The sequence below is a fragment of the Aulostomus chinensis genome, chromosome 2 (genome assembly GCF_037954235.1).
Source record: "Aulostomus chinensis isolate RoL2024-O1b breed Wild chromosome 2, RoL_Achi_v1.0, whole genome shotgun sequence".
Lineage (NCBI taxonomy): Eukaryota > Metazoa > Chordata > Actinopteri > Syngnathiformes > Aulostomidae > Aulostomus > Aulostomus chinensis.
This window is the reverse complement of record NC_141321.1, coordinates 20,544,040-20,567,961: the sequence shown is the minus strand read 5'-3', so window position 1 is coordinate 20,567,961 and position 23,922 is coordinate 20,544,040. Positions and strand designations below refer to the sequence as shown.

The following is a 23,922-nucleotide window of genomic DNA, read 5'->3' as shown; positions in this document are numbered from 1 at the left end:
AGACACAGGAGTGAGAACTGAACATGTAGATTGAGTTGAATGTGTGTAGGCTTTCCATACACATAGTGTATGTGTTTACAGGCATGTTTGCTAGGGAGAATAAGGATAAAACATAGGGTTGCTACAAAACACCCCTTCCTCACCCCCGTCATTCAATTTCCTCTCTTTTCTCCCCATAGCTTCTCTGGCATTTTCTCATATGTCAGATGATAACTCAAGATCTGCACCATGCAGGCAGATTTATCAGTCAAAACATGACCGCTAATATCCCACATCAGCCAACAAACACAAGCAGCTTCCTAAGCACATGTTCCAGACCTAAACGTTGACCCAAGCCTAGGTGTGTACTCCAGGATCAGTGTGTGTGTGCATGTGCCAACATGCACTAGTTTATTGTGTTTGTTTGTGTGTGTGTGATTGTTTGCCATGCTGGTTGATGAGTATTTGTGCCAAAACACGATGATGCAGATACATTGTGAGCAGCTGTCAGCTCTTAATATGTTTGTCTGTCTGCACTGCTATCTCAGATCATCTTAGCTGGCCTGTGTGTATCAAGAGTCAAGTGCAATGGAAGAGGCTCTGTCTGCTCTTCTCTGCTCTGGTCAGGTCTGGTCTGGTCTGGAGGGGTGAGGCCAGCGCTGAGACTAAGACTGGCCAGAGAGGTCACTCAGGCTCCGTCAGAGCCGACTCTCTCAGCAAGTCTCTGCTGTAGTATGTTTAACTCAGGGAGATGAGTACATTCATTTTGCCGAGAAAATTAATCTCTGTTTTGCTGCAGTGTAGTTACTGATGAATCAGGTCGGATGAATCTTTGAATATCAAAGCATTTAGGTAGCTTTTAATGGTCTCAGCCATTATTTTAGCCCGCTTGTAGTCTTGTTCATGTCAGGTCTGTGTGCCTGGGGCTGTCAGTGCTTCTACACACTGATTAAACTCTGGCTGAGGTCTGGGCCTTGCCATGATAATGTGCCAAACTTAACTCTGCTCCTAAAATCCTGGATTAATGCCTGCTTTAAGAGCTTAACATGGTCAGCCATTCAAACATGCACTGGATTGACTTGGCTGCCTTGGTTGCTTGTTATCTGCTGGAGAGTTTTACCAGCAGCTGTAGCATGTGGGGGAACCCTGCAAATTTTAGCACCATCACTGTAAACATTATAGTGACTTGGGGAAAAGTTGTATGTCTATATTTGAATTGAAATCATCCATTTTATGATTAATATTTATGTAATAAAATTGCACACAGATCAGTCATTTACATTACAGGTTTATGTAATATATAAAAACACATATGTCTTTACCCCAGGCCATTTTAATTTTCATGCATACATATTTAAAGGTAATTGAGTTAATTACCAGTGTGAGGAAAAACTTTTTACTACCACTTTTTACAGTTGAATTGTGTGATGTACAAGGCTTCAGGGATATGCGAGGCTATGAAATACAAGAAATAAGGTAATAACCTGTCTATAAATGAAATTAACCATTATAGTCGGTGCAGTTTGATATTAACCTATATATTATACATATGTGGCTTATAATAGTGCAAATCTGACTCAGAATAATATTTCAAGCTTGCACAGAATTATGCATTGTTTTTCCTGTCAAAAATACAGTGTAATATTGCATAACTATTATCGATACTTGAGATTAGACATTTTCCTGATTTGGATGAGAAGTTTTTGGTAACGTGAACATGTGGGCTCATTTCCTGTTGTTTATGGATAATTCAGTAGCTAGTTAGAAAGTTTTGCCTCGCTTCTCCTCCCATAAGACGTCTGTCTCCACACTGTCACTGCTAGTTTGGCTTGGATATTTAGAGTTTACAGTCACTGTAATGTCATCAGCTTCATCTAAATACTTGCCTCTCCTGCTTGGAACACAATTTTCTAGTGTGACCAAAACAGATATATAAATAAGTCTGATGATATTAAAAACGTTGACAATGTCTAGTGGGGGATTGTGGAGAAGAAGATGGGGAAAAAAAAAAAAACGCACATCCTCCAGAAGTTATGAAATCATATCAAGCAGATTCTGGTGCATCCAAGGGATTAGTTTAATTACATTAATGTCCATGATTTCTGAAATTCCTCTTGACATCCTTGTTGCCTCATTAGTTGATGTCATATTGGTGTCCGTGTTAGTCTCAGGGTTATCTTTCTAAAAATGAAATATCCATCGTATGAAAATGCGCTTCATGTTGGTTTGTCCTGCACAATGTCTGGAGTAAATATGTATGGTCATTCCACATCCTATCACAGCTTATTACTGCAGTCATGTGCGTAATCACTTTATGCTGTTGTCATGTGTGAGTAACTTTTGCACCCCTCATCTGCAATCCTGAAAAATAATTGTGCTTTTTCAGCCATGCTCTTTTATTCAATGTGTCATCTACGAGTACAGGGAGAAATATAATTATTTGTTTTATGATCTCATTGATAAGAATAAGAAAAAGCCTAATCATGCTTTGATAATACAAAAAGTACAATTTTATCATAATTTAATCCTAACTTTACATGTGGCACAATGTAGGATTTCTACATGATAAAAATGCACTTTTGTGAAATAAACCTGTGTGTATCTTAGGTCAAGAGCCAAGTGCTATATTGTGTTTGGTTTCATGAACTCAGCTACTGAATTTTCAGGGCAGAATTGTTCAATTATCATATATACAGGCTCAGAAATGCTCTGTGTTCCGTGGTGTTCTATGTGTAAGAGTAATGGTGGCAGCAGGGTTTGGTGTTATGTTGATTCCATCTTGGCTGCTCTGCAATAATTCAGGAGAGCAAGAGGGGCGGGTTGGTGGGCAGGCGCGATTTTACCCCTCCAATCCCCCTTCGCCATCACTGGAATATAATCCGCTGTCTCCTGACCTTCAAATCATGCAGCGTTGCAGTCATTTCAATTGGCCCGGCCGCCATTAGCGTGAAATGTCCTCTAGCCACTCTGCTTCTGCACATGGAAGATTTCCTTTCTCCCAGCATGGTTTCCCTCTTCTACTATGCTCCTTCTCTCCATCTCGCATTTTATCCACCATGCCCCCTGACGCCGCCATGGAGAGTGGGGAACCTCTTGCACTAAGGAAATGAGCCACCACAGGAGATGATGTTGGTCAAAAGGCTGAAAAACACTCCATTAAACCCTGATATACTTTATGTTGCATTATATTCCTTTTGAAAATGTGTTTTAGTATGTATCTTACATGATAATGATTTGGTCTAATAGAATTTTTTAAATGCATCTGAATGAATATATCAGGTAACAACAATCAACACTCATCACTGAATTATTTTTTATGCATTTATAAATGCACACATATGTATATGTGTGTGTGTGTGTATGTGTGTGTGTATATATATATATATATATATATATATATATATATATATATATATATATATATATATATGTGATGTTTTAAAAGGACAGAGGATGTTTCGAAAAATTAAAAAGATGAAAAAAAGATCTATTCATGCATCTTTATCTCTGATTTTGAGTCTAGACAGAGCAAATGTAGCTTTACAGCATTATTGAGCGACAGCTAGGTTATGGTTGCAGTGTTTGATGGAGCATGCCCTCCATAGTTCCCTTGGCCAAGTGCAGCACATCCAGGGAGCAGCCGGAGCACTCCTGATCATATTGAATAGAAGGGAGAAGATATACTGGCTGGGGGCAGAGGAATCACATGCCAAAGCTCAGCATGTGTTATGTTACGAGTAGATAGATAGATCAATTATTGAAAGAGGACATATTTGATATGATCTGAATATTAAAAATATATCAGAGGGCAAACAACATCCATGGCTGTCTTCAGATCTGTGCTGAAAGATGTGTGTCAAATCTCCAGAGAGATGCTTTATTCAGAAGGGTCAAGGAGTTCTCTGAATGTTTGATAAGATGCAAGAATTTTATTTTATTTTTTTTTTTATTATTTTTGTTGTTCATTTAGAAAAAAAAACACAAAAAATAGCGGTAAATAAAGTCAGCAGCACCTTTCAAAATTATGTTTATTATCAGCGTGCCTCATAAATTATTATTCCTCCATATTCATAACTACAAATAAATATCTGTGACCTAGAATTCATCTCACGATAAAACATCATTACACAAACACATATCTGCACATTCTGTTTTTAAAAGATGTTGTTTTCCTGGGTTGTGTGCAGAGTGAGTTTGGCTTACCCTGTCACTGTTTATTATGTTTCTGGGTCAATGACGATTGGAAACGTGTCTATGGTACATTCACTGGTTGCCTGACCGTGTGCTAGCTTTTGGAGGAGAGTGACCCAGGTGGAGTGTGTCAAGTGTTCAGATAGATAGCCACTGTGTTCCTTGTGCTGAAATCTTCACTGAAGTCTGTTTCCCTACTGCTTGTTATTACAAACAGTGCATGTGTTTATGATTAATGACACCACTGGGGTATATCCATAATGCTCTGACCTCAAGGTAAAATTGAAATGCATGCACTGGATGTTGAGCATTCTTATATTATTGCCCAATATACTTAGCAGCCATTACATTTGTTGGGACTGGTGAAATAAAACAGGGCTATGAGGTTTCAAATCAACAAGGCCACTCTAAGAAATGGACTTATTGGAATTGCATTACGTTGATTAGACTGAGAAATGAATACTATTTACAATGCAGCAGTGTTAAACAGCCTTGTTTCTCCCAGCTATAGGAGCGCATTGACAGTCGGTCAGCATCAATTAAATCTCCTGATCTGTATATCCTGAAAGGCCGGACTCGTTGTCTTCTAATAAAGCCAGTCTGTGGCAGCAGAATGTTTCATTTCCTCTTGGAGATTGCCCTCAGTAATGCAGAGGGCTTATCATACCCCTGGAAAAGGACAGCAACAACACAACATTCTGATGTTTGATACCCGCATCAACCTGAGGCCAGTGCCAACAGCACATCTAAGAAGCTGCCTTTATTTTTAGATTAGAACCAGTAGAAACCTCCTGGCTTTTTTTGTAAATGCAGTTGCGTGCTTTAGTTGAAGGGCTTTAATGTATATTTTCTAGTTACTAGGCAGATTAAATACTGGTTGTCAGTTGTTGTGTTTTGAGTCTGTGGTGTTTTGGGAATATTCTAGCTGGATGTCTGTTTGTGCAGATGAAAATGAAAAATGGGGTGTGGGAAGGACAGGGTTGTGAGGGGGCCAAGCTGTCCCTGGCCATTCATTCTCACTGGCCCCCCTGTCTAATTAATGGGCCACATTCATACACGTTATTGCACCAGAGGGTCTGTCACTCATTAATCATGTGACCTTCAGTGGCACAGTTAATGACCTTGGAGGAGTAGATCAGCTGGAGATGGCTGAAGCTGTGGAATTAAATTGTTTCTGGAAGTGGTCATGGTCACATCAGGCACTTTAACAGCCACTCTGCTCAGGCCCTCTCCTGTTACACCTCAGCCTGCGTATCATTCAGAGGTCCTGACTGGCTCTGCCACAGGAACCACGGTGGGAGTTGTAGATACTCTGACTCTGGATCTGAATTAGTAGGAACAGAGCAAATGTCAATCTAAAAGCACTGTTATACTTTGCGATTGTCCGTTGCTCTGCACTTTAAAAGAAAAAAAAAACTCCCTCCAACATTTTAAAATGAATCTTCTTTGTCCAGTTTCTACTTTATGTTGCTCAATACTAAACCTTTGCACAGGTTTTGTTCTTTAAATTGTTCACAATATAGTTATTGTTTCTTTCCTATTTGTAAAATTCTGTTGTTGTTTTTTTTTAACTGCTACATGCCGCAATCAGTTTTCAATTCAGGGATCAGAATCCCATTTCCTTACCAAGTGTATTGTAGTTGGACACGTATCCAACTTGAAATATTCAACGTTACATAAAATACAAACAATACTATAAGAGACAAGGACAGGAAATAAACAAAAACATATAAGCAAGGCCCAGCTCTGGGTTTGAGTATATGAAAAGACAATATATGACACTATTACTGAAAAATAGATTACAGCTGAAAAAAATATGAAACACGCTATGCCATATGAAATTGACAGACTTAAGATGACTTGTTTTATCAGGAGTATTTTTTTTTTTTTTAATTGGGGTTAATTCCAAGAAAGATGCCGCGCAGGCAGTTTACATGTGATAAAAGGGTGAATTCAGATTTAAGATACAGTCATTTACTTTCGCAAAAACTTTGTGGTGGATCTTGAATGTGTTTCTGTGTGCCCAACACAGTATTACTGAAGTACAAAACGGAGATATACCTAATTTAATTGTACTTTAAAAAGTAGTGTACAGTTGTTTTTTCCTGCAGGAAAACTAGTGAGTAAGAGAGAATATTTTCCTGATCCTTCATTTAGAAGTGTTTTGATGCACCGGAGAGTACAAATATATTTCCGTAGTCAGTATATTTATAATTAACTATTTTGAAGGGAGGAAAAAAATATACACACCATGTGTCCAAAGTTTAAACGGTGGTTGCGTTAGGGCTGCCACCTTCTTATCACAATCGCAGCATTGAAATGTTAGCTTTCTTCTCAGTGACATTGAAATGGAGGGATTTTGTTTATCCTTGCCTTTGTTTATTTAACATTTTGCTCAGCGGGGGAGTTTCAGATAGATTGTTTTCAAGACAGTCCCTGCAGACAGCGAGCAAACACTCTACAGCTTCATCAAACAGAACAATCTTCAACTTTCCCCCTCTGCAGTGTGCAGGGAAATATGACTGAGAGGAATATCATAATGGAATATGATTGAAAATGATTGTCATAATTTTCTGTCGGAGTCTGTAACAATATGCAAGCGCTGGTTTTTAGAGGATTTATTTAGAACCATGTGTAAGTGTAACCTTAAACAGAAGGTAGCACGTTGATGGATAAAAACATTTCATTTTCATGTGGCAAACAATTTTGAGCTTTGCTATCAATGAATTCACACGCGTGTGATGGATTCCGAGATTTTTTTTCTCCATTTGTTGCTAAGAAGGCATCAATGCATGAAATTCATCCTGAAATACAAAGAAGAGGAACGTGCTGAAAAGTTGCTCCGCTGTATGAAATGATTTTTGACTTCTTTTTGAGACTCCTCATCCTCTTTGAGTTGTTATTCTAGCATTTGCATTTGCATTTTAAACACATTTCAGAAAAAGTAGTCAAAAATCCATCATTAGAAATGACACGTTCACTCTCCCTACACACGTGTCAACCCTTGGTGGGGGCCAATCAGTGACCTTCGCTGGGTTACTTGTTATCACATGCATAAAATCAAACACAAACACACATGCAGAGACGATGCCATTATCCTCTGTCTCTCTCCTACCACCCTCTGTCTCTGTCATTGCCTTTTTTTCCTTCCATCTCTCCTTCCACCATCTTTCCCCTGTTGCGAGTGCAGGCTTGATTAATATTTTCCACTGTTCCGTAACCATGGCAATAAGGTCACTGCATATGATACTTAATTGAATCTTCCCAGTGCTTTTGTGTGCATCTCCTGTGTCCGGACAATAAAAATCTTCCACTGATGACTCCAACCCCCTTTCTTCACTCCCCTCCCCTCCATCTTCCTTTCATTTTGTGCCCCATGAATTTATTCATTTGTTTCCTCTGCTACCTCTTTCTTGTACTCCCTTTCTTTCCTGGCCTTTCTCTGACCTAGTCTTCCTTGTCCTGTCACAGCATTTTACTCCTTTTTTTCACTGTCATTGTTCTCTTGCATGCCTTGTCCTTCAGGAAGCAGCAGTACAGTGTCATTGTTATAGTGCTAATCCAGACTCAACTTTCTTTTACTTGCTCTGTGTTATGTTTATGCCCACCTGCTGGAACAACACTTCAATTACATTTTGCTGTTTAATCTCCAATGCACCAGCACCCTGTTCCTTTTTCGGACCTCTTGTTCTTATTCCTTTGTGTATTGCTTCATCACGAATGGATTCCTTTTTGCTTCATGCGCAATTTGCATTTTAGTCACAGGCACAGTCATTAAATTGATTTCAAATAGCACTGATGACTCAAGTGGTGAATCAAAAAAAAAAAAAAAAAAGTCTGGCGGTCAGGAAACCAGAGGGACCAAGTCAGGCACTGACACTAGGGTGCTCCCTGAGCAGGTGTTCTGATTAATGCCGAACAAATTGGGGTCCTCTAAGATCCTGACATAAGTGGGAGACACGTCTCCTCTTCACACAACACCCGGACCAACACATAAACATGCAGGTCTTTGTTCACGCAAGTATGGAGGCTAATCCATGACAAGAGGGGGGAAACAGGTTCACAGGGAGACAACGCTGGAGTGGATAAAGAGTCGAGGGGTGAGGAGAAGGTTATGTTCTGTTTGGGAAGAACGCTTTCTTAAGGAACATCACAAAGGACATAGAAACCAAATAATGTAGCAATGTTAATGCTCTGATTGACATTTTCCCATCTATTATTTGGCTATGCACATTTTTCTTGGACAAGAGAAATCTCACTTCTGTATGACAAGTATTGTGGTACTGTGTTAACTTAAAGAATCAGAACAAATAGTGTTTCTCAGTACTACTTGGAAGGTCAATTTTACTATTGTTGGTGTAGTACATTGTAAGGGAGTTCTGGTTATTCTAATAAACATCTGGCAATGATCTTTAGGCTAACAATAAACCAAATAAAACTGGAAAAGAAAGCCTAAGAGACATGGCGAACAAAAAAAAAAAAAACACATCAGATTTGACATACGCACCATAAAATAACCATTAGCAGTTACCTACAATCTGAGGTGACAGTCTATCAATAATGTCACTCTGAAAATGGGACAGGTTTGTTGCTGTCTTTAAATCATCAGAGACTCTACATAGCAGGAAAAAAACATGCAGGTATAGGAAATGCATTAAGGCGAGATGTTAATGGGTATGGCGGGAGCAGCGGGACACAGGGGCACGTTGCTCACATCTCACTGGGTTATAGGTTGCAGACGTCAGCCTGGTCTGGAGCTCCATCTGACAGCAATATGGCTCATAGTTAATATGATTAAGTAGGATTAATATTATATTCTTTTTGAATGACTTAAATACAGATGCAATATTGTGTTTGTTTCTGATACAACACGGACAAAAAATACATTGACATGACATAATGTGGTGATACATTCAATCTCCCCAGCAGCCAAACACTCCGAATTTTCTGAACAAACTCTCACTCTTTTAAAGATATGCAAACAGACAGCAAATGCACGCACACGCACACACACACACACATACACACACACACACACACACACACACAGACTTGTATTCACTGGCAATCCTTTCCTCCCTAGTGGGGCATTTGTATACAATCAAACTTAGTGTTGCATATGAATGGGCCTATTAATGAATGGGGCATGCACACAGAGTCGGAAGCCGAGCACGCTTCTTTTCTACCACCATGTTTAATATGGAAGCACGTGGAGGCTGTAGGATGCCCATCTGCTCCTCACACGCGTTCCTCAGTCACCTCATCTCTACCATGTGCTGGCGTAACAGGCAGCCATTGTAGCAACAAGTGTCTTCACATTACCACGCTTGCCAGTTCCCGTCACTTGGCAGCAAGCCTGCTAAGCTGCCCGCCCCCTTATCAGAAAAAGACTTGATTGTGCCAGGGGAGTGAGCTTAGGGAGTAGGCCGGGAAGAGGGGCGACGAGGGGGATTTGATTTACATACTGCAGCTTAGGCGACACTCATCTGGTTTTAAACAGCTCCCGAGCAATTAAGGGTCATTAGTCCTTTTGTTTTGTCTTGTGGCACAATGTTACACTGACAGCATCTGGTGCGCAGTGCCTCCTGTGGGGGTTGCCTGTGGGAATGTCAGCACTATACAGGGTCTGTTTCCCACCCTTCCACCTCATTCATGTCTCCCACTCTGCCATTGACACGGCTTCCTGTGTGTAAACAAACACTCAGCACCAGCCTGGCACTGCGAGGGAAACCACTTTGGCAAAGGCCCAGCTCTGGAGTAGGCAGCTGGTTGCAGTGCAGGTTGAGGAGGCCCAGTCTGTTTATCCTAATTAACCTCATCGTGACAACAATGACTTTCTAATGAGATGCTTTGCCAATTGGCAGCATTTAATTAAATTTGTTTCATAGACACACTCAGCACGGAGTAAATGGAAACATCTCCATCTGAAATGTATCTTATATGAGTTTTATCAGCTACTTACAGTATAATGGCAGATGTGCTTACTGTAAATCCATTTGATGGGGGGAAATAAAAGCAATATGTAAAAGCAAATAAACTATTAAGAATACATTTTTTACGCATGCACACACACACACACACACACGTGCATGCACATGCACACTGACACGCACAAGAGGGTTTTCTGTTTTAAATTCTATCTGTATATCACTTTGAGCAGTTAATGAGAATGAAATAATTCAGAAACATATCTCCGTGAATATAATAGGGATCTGAAGAGAGGATGTGATCAAGCAGGTATTCTAAATAAGATATAATACAAGAGAATATCATTGCCTCAAGGTCAATTGTGCAACTGTAATGAAGGCTGGGATGTATTTCTCAATATGTTTATATCTGTATCTTTCATTACTCACTGAGAAGGCTGCGGTGTGTTAAGCACCCCTGCCTCGGTGAAAAGGCATCAAAGGCAACAAAAAAGACAGGTATGGTATGGAATGTGAATGTTCACATGTCCATTTGTGTGGCTGTAAGACCCTCCGCAGTTGGTATAGAAAAACACTTACTGCTAATGTAAATAGCAAGGCAGCATAAATCAGGAGCCATGCGCAGCCCGGGAGAATATCGTGTAATAGTTATTGCAAAATGAAGTGGCATTGGGATCAATATCCCACTATATCTCACTCTGGCGTAATGGCGCAGAGGGAAGCTGGAGGCCAAGGGAGTCCGGTCCCTCCACCCCACCACGGGCCTATAAATCTGCCTGACCTGCAGCCTGCTTATTAAAGTGCATACACAATCGGCAGCAGCCGTCCAAAAATACAAGCTTACTTACTGACCTGGAGTCAGGGGAATGGATGCCGTTACCTTGTCTCAGGGCAGGGGTGAAAGGCTGATTGAGGCTACGGCATCATCTCGTCCTACAGTTCAGAGAAACAGGCAAGTGCTGGATTTACCTCAGCCTTAGCCGGAATATTAGAATTACATTTGAATGCGAGCACGGTGGAGAATATTCCTTGTCTTTTTTGTTGTGGTAGGGCCGATGTGTTTTATGTGGGTTTTGAAACTCTGGACTCACATGGTCAAGGTATAGTATTTTTGACTAAAGAATGGAACTGGAGTGCTGTCAGTAACTATTTCAAATACGATGAAAGAAGAAAAGACGATTACAAGGTCATTATTTCAAGGTTAAGATTGTCCCTCTTGAAGAAGGTCATTAACTTAAGAAAGTGACAGTGACCTGGGGTGTAGTTAAACCAAGTTTAAGTCTTTGTTTGAGCTGCAGTGACCTGGTGAGAAGACGACTTTGGATGAGTAACAATGTGCTGCCTGTGGTTTTTATCTGAGCTGCAATAAAAAAAAAAAACCTATCTTGAATGACATGTAGAATAAAATAAGTTTATAAAAATGACTCACTTTTGATTGTGGTTTTTTTTATGCTTTTATGTATTTCAGGCATATCTTCTGAGCACTGTCCTCTTGCCCTGAGGTAGTAATATAACTTTTATAACAAATAACCTATAGCCTGCAGACAGAGTGGAGTGCAAAAACAATATGATGATAATAGCTTTCTGTGATTTGCTCGATTATTCAGGTTTTATCCATTCATACATAAGATTATGTTGCAAGCTAAGTTCTGCCTTGAGGCAGATATTATTGGCCAGTAAGAAGGATGTTGGCAAAAGGTTATGAATTGGAATGGTAATAAACTAACATGAACAGTCGGACCTGAGGTTCACTTTGTTTGCTTCCTGAACGGTTGTTTGAAGGATGTACGATTGAAGACTGCGGACAATGATGCACCTCTCATGTTTTACAGGATTTGGACTGCGAAAGAAGCTCTCCTCCGCTTCACAGTTGGTAAGTGCCTCCTTGAAACTTTTATTTCTTTTGTTTTGTGTGGGTTTTTTTTAATGAAGTTTCAGGGGAAAACTTTTTCAAGTATGTTTGTATTTGAAAGAGTTTTTTTGGGGGTTTTACAAACTCACTCTTGGAGGACAGAAGTATCAGATGAAGGGGTCAGAGTTTGAATTATGTGGACGCTATGGAAGATAGCCTTTAGATGCATCCATTCCATCTGCATCTCATGTACTGATACTGTCATGAAGGACCTTGTCAAGGTTTTTTTTTTTTTTTTTACACAATGAACCGTGTCCCTGCTCTGAATTATTCAGTGCCAACACTAACTCACCTTAACTTTTACTTTAATGTGCCCACTGATTCCAGTATGCATTTGTGTGCTGCGGCTAAAACTGGTGATGAACTAAAGTGGTCAGTGATTGACAAAAAACTTACGTAATATGAGAATTTGATTAAAATGTAATTTCTTTCCCTCATTTACTTCTAATAGAAAAATGATCTCTTTGTCCCAGGGTGGTTGATTAAAAAGGATGTTAGTAAGCCCCCATATCAGGCTTTTTTTTTTTTTTTTTTTTTGTCTAAACAAAATAAAACATCCCCAACATAACAAAGTAAAACATCCCACACTGATTTTTCAGGTATGTGTGAATGATCACATTAGCATATTCATTGTCTCTGTTTCACCTTTTAGAAAATAGAGTAGAAACATGACCTTACGCTTGACATAATAAAGGTTGAAAAGTGATAACCAGGAGAATTAAGCACAAAGACTAAATTAATGTTCACTTATAGCTTTTTATTACCTCTGCCAAGGAGGTTATGTTTTCGGTGCCCTTCGATTGTCTGTCTGTCAGCACGATTTCACAAAAAACTACCGAGTTGAAAGTTGGGGTGGGTTGGGGGGTGGGGGGTGGGGGGTGGGTGACGTGGGGCAGTGAGGACCCTGTTAAGATTTCAGGAAGATCAACGTAGAACTTAAAACCTTAGTTGACTCTGTGCTCGTCTTCTGTCTACAGCGTTTATTTAATTCTTAAAAATGACATTGCAAAGTGTTTTGTTTTATTTTGCATTTATAACTAAAGGCATGATGATTTTTTTACAGTGACACGGGCAGATACACAGAAATAAATCTGAACATGATAACTGTGTGCATTATTGTCATTTTCAACCCGTCACTTGTGTTCTGACATACAAATACACACATCAGACACCTCCTCTTCACCCTGTCGCTGGCCTGACCTTGAATGTGCAGGGGTGAACCAGCTCAAAGGACAAAGGTGGTGTGGATGTGTAGATTAGAACACAAATTCTTTTTTTAGGGTGAATAAATGAGTGCAATTTGCTTCCTCCAGACCAGAGTCCTGTAACAGAACCTGTTGTTAGCGCAGGTGTTAATCCTAACAACATGTGATGTATGTAAATGACATGTAAACCTGCAGCACACGCTGACCTGTACCCTCTGTGTGGGAGGATCTGTGACCAGTCGCTGACCCATTATCCTCTCCTAAATGAGTTGACAATAGAGAGATGTATTGATCTGGTCAGTCTCCTGGCAATAGGGTCAAGAGCCTAACATGTAGCCCGAGTCTACATTGTGTCAGCAGGTGCTGTTAACAATCCTGGGACTCCCTTTGTTTTCCCAACACCTGGAAACAAACACTCGGCAGCAACTTGAGTGACACGTAGAATTTATTTATGTGAGACCCACCAAGGACATAAGCTTCCGACACCTTCTCATAACGTTATGAGGTGATGAAAACTATTTCTATAGTAATTAAATGTGTTTTATGTCTTGAAAGCAATGTTTTTAATTACACGTCTTACAAAGAAATGATCGTGGTACTTAGCTACAGTATGGTATAAGAAACCTCATGGTTTAAGTGGAAATGGTCTAATTACTGGAACAACACCACCTGAAGTATAAACTTGGCCTGAAGTGATTATTTCTGTTAGCATTCTGCATTCCTTCCGCCTGCTGCCATTTTTTCAGTCCCCTTGACAACACGAAACATGAAGAACCTCTGAGCTAGCTAGCTAGCAGGCCAGGAGAAGCCTACATGCTGAAAATGACAACTTCTGACTAAAGAAATTGGATGCCGCAGTAAGGCAGGCCTGCTCTGTTCTTTCTGTTTATAGTTATACAATTAATAAGAACATGTAAATGATTAAAAAAAACAAATAAGAAACCAGTCTGTTTCATATGCAGGTGTCGCTACCTCAGTGCCTGGTGCTGGAACACATGGTACAGAAACATTGTGTTGGACTCAGCTGAGGTGTGTTAAGTGGAACAGTAAGGACCAGTGGTCACAGTCAGATTGGGCAGCTTGTGCCCCCCCCCCCCCCCCCCCCAAAGCCAGTTACCATCTCCCACTTGCATAACACGCATTCTTCTGATGATTTCAAGCCACTGCAAAGCTTAGACTGTGAGACCAGGCTCCCTTGAACGACTCATCAGATCTTTGACTTTATATTCTGCAATTTGTGGTGCTGGAGAATTGTTTCTCTTAAAGTCAGCACGTATCTCTGAAATCAGAGAGCTTAAAAAACAAAACAACGAAGTAAAAAACAACCTATAAAAAGAGCCTCGAGATTCCGCATCTGGCCAGACAGAGGACCAGAGAAACCACCGGGGAATTCTCTTGCCGACAACTGGCCTTCTTTCTCTCTTTCTATCCCCCTCTTATTCTTTCGGAGTGACCAGTGATAGAGCAACATCTGGAAGGAGCAGCAGTTTTCTTTCCCTGTGTTTTTTTGGGGAGATCGAGGCCCCCGATAATCCATCTCCCTCCTCATTAAAGGAGCTGAATAAACACAGGCCTCTTCCAGTTGTTCCTATGAATTTCCTCACCAGGCGTCAGGAGACCCAAGAAGGGGCTACCGGATCAAAGCTGCCGGCAGCTCCATGTGTGCTGGGAGTGAGAGTGCGTTCCGGGGTTGGGCCCATTACCTTTCTCCCTGTGAGCCTCAGAGGCTTCTAGGTCACTTAGGCTGTCAGCTCTCTTGCCTGAGTTCAGCCGCAGAGAAGGAATAGGAAAAGGAAAGGAAAAGACACAAAAAGGAAACAATAGAAAGAGAAAAGAAACAAAAGTTGACCTGGAGAGTCACAGATAGAAGACAGAACATAGAGGACATGGATGCAGGCTTGCTGGCACATGAAAGAGCAGTGAAGTTAAAGACTTGAGTTTTTTTTTTTTCCATTTAGAAGCTTATATTTTTCAATTCATCAATATTTTATTGTTTCAGCCAATATCCTTATATGTTTAACACTGGGACTGTTAAATAGATTTCTGTCCAGTGAGACGTACTGCATTATATTGAACAGAACCAACACATTGTCCTAGTTTGTGTGACACTAATACACTGATCCCAGCATGACATTAATTTTCTAACTCCCTGCTATTCCTGGCCAATATTTTAGAGTGGCAGTGGTACACTGGAAAAGTTTGCGGAGGAGAAATCAAAGCAATAACCACAATATCAGCATAGCAGAAGAGGATGAAGACCCATTCTGTAATTGTTACTCATTTACACAGCTGATTAAAACATTTCATTCAGACTTGACCGGCCAATCATGGATACATGGGGCGCGTCTCTTTCTGTCAGACTATGATGGCGTAGGAAGCCCTCAAGCATAAACTGTGGATGGGCAGGGCTGCTGGAGGTCCCTCTAGTGGAAGTAGTTAGTAAAACCAGCGCAAAAGTCGAAATGTGAAGAGAGTCGTGGATGGTTGCTCGGGCGATGGATAACAGAACAAATAAACTCGACTTTTGAATCAAATCCTGTTTGCACCACAGTGTCACAAAACACCAGACTTTGCAACATAAGACCACAGGTTTTCTTGTTTTGAAGTGCATTTTTTACTTGTCCAAGTTATTGTTGTAACAACATAATCTTGTGGTAAGACAGCTGGGATCCCCACCTGCCGAAGTCTGTGGATTTCTGAAAGCTAGGTAGTTGCTAGGATGGCAGTGAGAGCAGCTGCTAACATTATTTCAATGTCATGGGTTCTCAGATACAAAGTGGAGACATATCAGTTTATTTTGTAAAATGGAGACTGCTTTTTAAAATGAAACAATAAATTGAGGCGAGTTTAGGTTTTAGAGTATAACCAATGACATGTCATTGCAAAGGTGCCAAAAAACAGACTTTTAAAGGTGTTTTCTTCTGTGACCAAGGCTGGGGATCCTGGCGATGGCATTGTTGCAGCTAGGGCAGTTTTTGTTTTTTGTAAAGACTTTATACTTTTTTTTTTTACAAAACGTATATTTTTTTAAACTCCCTCATTGTCACAAAGTATTTGGAGGACTCGGCGATAATTTTAGTAACCATGTAACCTAAAGGAAGTCATGATTTAAATCCAAGCCATAATGGCTTGCTGATGTGTTTGTACCTAAACCTAACCAGACCTCAAGAACAGAATTTACACATGATTGGAAAATGTAAATTATTGAAGACAAATGTATTTCATTTTGGAAGACAGAATATTTATACATGATTGAAATATGGGAATATTGAGCATGCATCCTTGTTGGGTAGATTAAGGATGAGAAGAATGAAAACACACACACACACACACACACACACAAATCACCAAATATGGAACAGTCAGTGTAACTAACTTACCTGACTATTAGCTGTATGATCGGTGTGAATGTACTTGGAAATGACTATGGTGTTTGGGCATTTGTAAATGTGTGTGTGTGTGTGTGTGCGCGCGCGTGTGTGTGTGTGCGCGCGTGTGTGTGTACAAATGGCCTCGTGGTCGTCATCAGGCTCCCATCAGCCCCTCCATTAGTTACTGAGCTGTGGGTCTGTGCTGGAGCCTACCTGCTCTGAATACAGATTAGGAGAGGATGGGCAGCAAGCACAATGAAGACAAACACACACACACACACACACACACACACACACACACACATACACACAGATAGCATTAACATATTATCTACTTTGACATACAATAGCTCATAATGAAATTAATTGCATTATCACCACCTCAATGACTGAGATGCACAAAATAATAGTAAAATCATAAAATATTTCTTCTGTTTTATAAAAGCACACGTCTGATTAGTGCCCATCACCAGACACGGCGGTGGAGAGTACTTCATCTAGCGGCGGTACATCATAGCTTACACATTCTGGAATAACGTCACACACAGCAGAGTACACACACTGGCGGCCCAGCACAAAAGCAAATATGGTTGCATACTTCTCTGTTCTCCTTCTGGAGCGGCAGAGTCTGGTGCTCGTGACAGGAAATCTGCAGGCAGTCATTACACTGAGCCAAGCAAACACGCTGCCTCCATGCTCTCTGATAATGTTTTCACATGTGCCACTGCTATGTTGAAGGCACAGAAAAAATCCATGTAAATGGAACATAAAATGGTGTTGACACTGGTGTTTTACTTACATTGTAATTGGTGTTTTGCAGTGAAAAAAAAAAACACTCTTATTTTTGGTTGGATCGACTGGAAATGAATACATAAATTATTACAACAGGAAGTAACAATGTAGTTGAAGACATTAATTATACTTAAAAGGTGTCTAAATGTACAGAAGTTCAAGGCCAAAGACCAAGGCGCATCTTTGGAGTGCAGAGAGGAGTCGCGAGACACAAGGGGAGAGGTGATCTGTGTCCCTTCAGCAGTCCAATGGGACCCTTGGGAGACCTAGGTCAGTAGCCCCCTCCCCCAATTACTGTGCCATTTTAAGTCACCCAGCATCTATTTCCTCCAATAAAAACTAATAACCTTTTCTGTCAGAAATCATGGCAGCTCTTGAGTGCTACAGCAGAGGCCTGGCTGAATGGCCTGTAATTGTGGACCAGAAGTCCCCTTTTAGTTTATTTTTTGCAGTGTTTTGGATTTGATTTTTTTTTTTTCCCCACAGTCCTCTTGGTCCTCTGCGCTTTGCGGCTGATTGCCTGCGGAGCTTGCCCCACACTCAGTAATCAGACAGGAGCTGGAGAGGGGGCAAAACAGCGACTCAAGGACCTTTTATAATTGGGAGGGATTTAGAGGGCAGTTGGACTTTACATTTGGTGTTGGAATAGGTTTGGATGGGTGTGCTGGCGGAATAACAGAGGTGGCAAAGCCTCCATTTTAGTCAAGTGAATGAATCGTCTGCATGGGCTGTATGTTTGTCGTGTGGAGGCAGAAATTTGAAAACCAGCTAAATTTCACTTTTAAAAAGAAATTTCCCTAAAATGTCTGCTTTTCCAGAATTTTTATTCAGTACTCTGATTCATTTTGCCTATTTTCAAAGAATAATAAATAACTTGTTTTGCTTTTATGAATTATTTGCAGAGATCCCTGCTCGTTTAAGGTCTGTTTCTCTCTGTATACCATAGAATACATACTACCTTTCTGTTAAGCAATACAGAATTGTAAAGGTTTCTTTTCACTGTCTCATTCAATAATTTCATTGGATTTTCTGCATTTAAAGCGCTATGAAAGAAGGATGGTAAAAACCCTCAAACGAAAAAATACTCTTCAATTATTTCTACTGGTAAAGGAAACACATAATGTTCCTCTACAACTGGCAGGGCAAGGATTACATCATCAATGTAATAAATACATACTGTAATATGCCTCCCATGCTGAGAGTCAACCAGTTGTGTTTATCCTCTATGTTGTGGGTAAATTATAAAAATGATTTTGCAAATACATGAGTGTTTGCTATCTCTTGGCGAATAGGAGTGAACCCAAGAATGAGATTAAGTCTAATCCAGCTCTGCGGGAGGCTGCAGGACTCAAACCCAGCTCATTCAGGACTACATAACATCTGGAATGTAGCCAGGAGCAAACTGTAGAGGGAAAAGACCTTTAGTGTCTGTTCTGGGTTGATTAAAGTCTTCTTCATCTAAATGACGAGTTTATTTCAACAATTTCCCACATTTAATCATATAGAGTTTATTCTCTCAGTCTATGCGAGATGGAAAGAATTGTATTGCTTCTGTAAAATTTTAATTTTTCACTTTTTTTTAGATTTTTTACAGAGAAGTTTTTTTTTTTTTCTGAGAGTGGGTTGGGGATTTGTGAGGGGAAAAAAAAAAAGAGTGCAAAATTAGGGGAATCACATGAGAAGAAACAAACTCTCGGGTCTCATAAATTGGCCAGATTTTAATTGCATGAAGAGAACAGTGTTCTTGGGGAGACACTGCTGGATAATTGAAGACAGCCGTAAGCACCCTTAGGGTCACAGTCTCTGCCTTTGGGTGCCTCCATGCACTGGGCAGACAGCATACCCCTTTGCCAGAGAGAGCCACTGCTGCTCGGAGGAGGCCACAGTCTAGCCAGCTCTCAGTGCAGAACAAAAAAAAAAACCCATCTGTTGAACATAAAAAAAACAGGCTTTTATGTTTCCGCAATGCATTGCATTGTGTGGGCATGTCTTACAACTGTAGCAGCGTTGTTCAGCTGTTTGGGGTTCCTGTGTTCTTGTCATTTTTAAGTGTGCCCAGTTGCAGCAGCAGGTTGTATGCTCGTAAATTCAGGCCCTTCTCAAGCAGCTGGTGTCAAACAGTCCACAATGTCTGCTGCAGTGTTGTCACTTACAAAAGTAGCAGTTTCATGAAAATACTTTCACATTGAATATTTTAACATTGTCTATTTACAGTGTACCTCCTGACATTTTGGCCACATACTAAACATGTGTCTGGGTCTGGTTAGAGGACTCAAAAGAAGATATTTGTATGAGCAGGAATAATTTTTCAAGCAGCCTGCTATTTTCAGTTTGAACCAAGTGTAGGTCCCATATTTTTCTCTCTCTCTGCTTCCCCAGATATAAATTCTTCCTACCCTATTGTGCTTGTATAACTGCACAAATAGTTGAGTAATTTTTGTCTTTTGAGTGCAGTAAAATGACTTCTATTATCTCTTTTTCAGTTACATATTTCTGGCATTTATACAGAATTCCTGATCACCAAGTTTTGACTTGTTTCACCGTTGCTCGGATGTTCCACATTCTTGTTCAATTGAACCTGCAAATGAATGATCATGTTCAGTTGTGGACACTGTTAGAGGGTAGAAATGTGTTGGTTTAGCGGCAGCCACATGCAGTGACTGATCAGCTGTTTCTGCTGTAGGGTGTGTTCCAGGATATTCCCATGTACAAGGTCCTTGACACTTACTTGCAAAAAAAAAAAAAAAAAGGAAGTGTAACAGTTTGAAAAAAACGCAATATGAACGTGAGGCGTCACATCTTGGTTTGTGTTGCCAAGCTCAAGCCCCTGTCAGTACGCCCTCTTCAGTTTAATTTATACATGTGCAGTTGTTCTGTGTGCTGACTGTAATCTAATCACATGACCTGTACTGTGTAGGGGGGCATTTATACCCCTGTGCTGGTGTGGCAGTGTCAAGCTACAACCACAGTTACAATTTCAATGCCTCTGTATTTAGCTACTCTGTGTATGTGAAACACTGGCGCCAGAAACGAAGCAAATATTTTTTGAGTTTGAGACAATAAATGTTGAAAAGTAGTTACATTTACCGCACGCAGACCGGGGAGGAGATGTGATGTGACGAACGAAACCAGTCGGAGCTGTTCTGGTCCGTGTTGACCTGTAGTGATATTTCTTCTGAGGTGCACGCAAGGCTGTGCGGTAGGCTACGGTCTAGGGTCTGCAACTACACCGTACTTCGATACGACTGTAACCCAGGAGTGTAGATCAAGCTTCCTTCTGCATTGGTGTAAAAGCACCTGTGTGCAGGATTAGAACCATGTACTGCTTATCTCAGATAAAACAGTTCCGATATTTGCATAACATCACGTATCACCCTTCATTTTTCTGGAAAACCAATATTTTACCTCACAACTAGCTGTTCTTTCCTCAAGATGAATTCAGTATTGTAATGCAGACTTGGTAGAGTTCAAGCGATCATCTATAACATAGACGCTGTTTAACAGACTTCAGTGTTGGAGCATTAATGTTACAGTGAATATAAATCGCGTCTGACCAAAGGCCCATTCTTTTATCTTCTGAGGCAGGTCACTGTCTGTGTGCATGTACAATGTTTAAAGCTTTGTGTATATTTATGTTCTTTATAACATTAAACTATTTATCACCTCCTGCATCTAATAAAGCTAAATAAATGAATCACAGGTTTATGCGCTTTATAGCGCCTTTATTCTTCCTGCATCACTCAACATTTCCTGGGCAAAGAGACTTGGGCAGCAATTTTCCTGATTTATTTACTTATTTAAGACCAACAAATGCTGATCAAAAATGTCAGTCTACCTATGAACCCAGACAGGTACAATACTATAATAAAAAGATGGATAAAAATAAAAAAAAAAGAGAGTGCAAATTGAGAAGTGAATAGTTTTGTTATTATGATGCCCAATTTACATCAAGTAAAATAGATTAATTTTTCTTCAACAGAAAAGATTTGTATTTGTTTGAAACGCTTTAAACAATCTAAGTAGTGTCACACAATGACAAATGCTGTCATATATGATGAAGCCAAGCCAGGAGCTTATACATTTCCTGATAAATGCCCTTGTCTGTTCGCTTTTTTTTTCTTCCTGTGTCTATGTGTTCCTGTTTTTGTGTTACTGTATGTTTGTGTGCACACTTCCTTAATTGCATTAAGAGGATGACGCACTTTCTTACTCTGTTTAAGCTCACTTTAATTGCCTCTGAATGGTGCGCTAGGGAAGCAGGGACCGACGGCACACTGTGGACATGCAATTAGCTATCTTTCATAAGATGCTTCGGGGGGAAAAAAAATGACAGGGCTCCAATTCATAGTGGAATTTCACACACAAGGCAACAAATGCTATTTTGTGTCACTGCTGTGGTGGCATCTTGATGGAATGACATTTAATTCATTAAAACAAAAATCAGACATTCAGGGAAAGCAAGACAGAGAGAAGAGGTCACGGAGAATGAGAAGGGGATGTGAGGGAAAAAAAGCATAAAAAAATGTGCAGGAGAAGACGTATGCGAGGTGCAAATAAAAAATGAGAAGAGAAAGGTAGGGGTAGTGAGGTAGGAGAAAGGGTGAGGAAAGAGTGATTGAGGTAGATCACAGTGGAGACACATGGAGATTGGTGTACCCTGGTGAATTCGCACTTCAGTTTTGTAAGAGTGTGCAGCTGATGATGACAGTGTGGCTCCAGAAAGCATCAGGCATGCACTGTAGTTGGAAATTACAGACATATTTTTACACATTTCATCCAGTGTGACATATTAGGTGAAATGAAAGTGAGGTACTGTATGGTTTATTAAAAAAAAAAAAAAAAAGGAAAAAGGATGCTGACAGAAAAAAATAACACTCCTTCATTTTGCTGGATGGTGAATTAAAGGAGAAGTGACATGAACCCTTTGTCATTTTTTTTGGTCATAAACTTTCAAATTATTTCCCTGATCATTTTTTTTTACAGGTATGCAGTCCATGAAATGTTTATACTTTATAAATATTAATTTCTTATGTGTGTGTATGTATATATATATGTATATATATGTATATATATATATATATGTATATATATATGTATATATATGTATATGTATGTATATATATGTATATATGTATATATATATGTATATATATGTATATATATGTATGTATATATATATTATTAGGTATATATATTATTAGGTATGTCTGCTGTAGACTGACAATAATCACATAAGTAGCTCTTTAAACATGATATTAGTTTAAGATCCTTTATCTAGATTGGGGTAGGCTGCACATGCATTTTTCATGTGTATGAATTTATAAGGCATTAAGTAAATGACGTCATGCATTAGGTTAATGGCACTGTAGCGACACGTATCAGAAGCTTTTAATACCACCACTACAATAGGTAGCTCCAGCAGCACACTGGTGAGGAGCTCGCCATCTCCTCCAGCCGCCCCGCCTTTTCCTTCTCCTTCTCCTTGTACTCATTTTTCTATGCTCCTTTCCCCCTTTTTCATTTTTCTACGACCCCACCCCTCCACCCACACCCACCCAAATACCCCTTCCCCCATCTTGGACAATCTCTCTCTGTCTCTTGCTGTCTCTCCTGTTCCTCCTCTCTCTCTCTCTCTCTCTCTCTCTCGTGCGCTCTCTCTCTCTCTTTCTTTTCTCTGGCTCTCTCTCTCATCCCAACTCAATTCCTATCCCTCCCTCCACTCTTCTTCATTTAATAGTGGACCTCAGAGTGGTTGCCATGTCGACCAGCCGGCATATTACTATGGCAACCAGTCTGAGCGAGACAAGGCTGCTGATTAGGGAGAGATGTCTAGTGTAGCCTGGCCAGCGGAGGGTGGGGAGAAAAAGGGGGAAATGGTGTTGGGGCGCTAGAGGGGGGTTATATATTATATGTCTGAATGTTGGTGTGTGTGTGTGTGTGTGTGTGTGTGTGTGTGTGTGTGTGTGTGTGTGTGTGTGTGTGTGTGTGTGTGTGTTTGTGAGTGTGTGTGTTTATGTGTACATGCATGTATCTCAAAAAACAAAAACTTGCAGGTTTGGCTACTTTTTAATCTTAAGCCAAAGGACATTTTACTTCACATTGCTACCTGCATGGTTGTGTCTGACAATCTATTTGCTTTCTTAAGATAAAAATGAAGAGGAATCTCTTAACTACCATCATCTCGGCCTTTTTTTATGATTCTTTCAGCTGAAAGACATTTTTAAGGAGTTGAAAAGGAGTACATTTCAATGTGTAACTTTTCCCTCAAACCTGAAGTGCTGAGCTACTTTATTTTGGTGATGTTGCCAAATTTGGACTTGTTCTCATTGTATTGTGGTAGAATCACATGTAGTGTTAAGACATGTGAGGGATTGAGAAAGCAGAGCTTTTAAAAAGCAGCACCCTCCTCTAAGAACGCTAATGAACGCTGTAGAGGATGCCTCAGACCTCCCAGATCCATCAGAGAAACTAATTACAAGATCCAATTAAAGAGAGAGAGTGGGAGATGAAGGGGACGGGAAAAAGAGAGAGGAGACGGGGCGGGG

General features: G+C 40.2%; 1 protein-coding gene across 2 annotated transcripts in view; it reads left to right on the top strand.

Annotated features, from left to right (window-relative positions):
* The window catches only part of zfhx3b (zinc finger homeobox 3b), a 331,796-nt gene that overhangs the window by 128,101 nt on the left and 179,773 nt on the right, over window positions 1–23,922 (top strand). For both annotated transcript variants that reach the window (XM_086183541.1, XM_086183558.1), the window contains one exon: window positions 11,930–11,970. The gene's annotated coding sequence lies outside the window, so the exon portion shown is untranslated. The remainder of the gene's footprint in view (window positions 1–11,929; window positions 11,971–23,922) is intronic.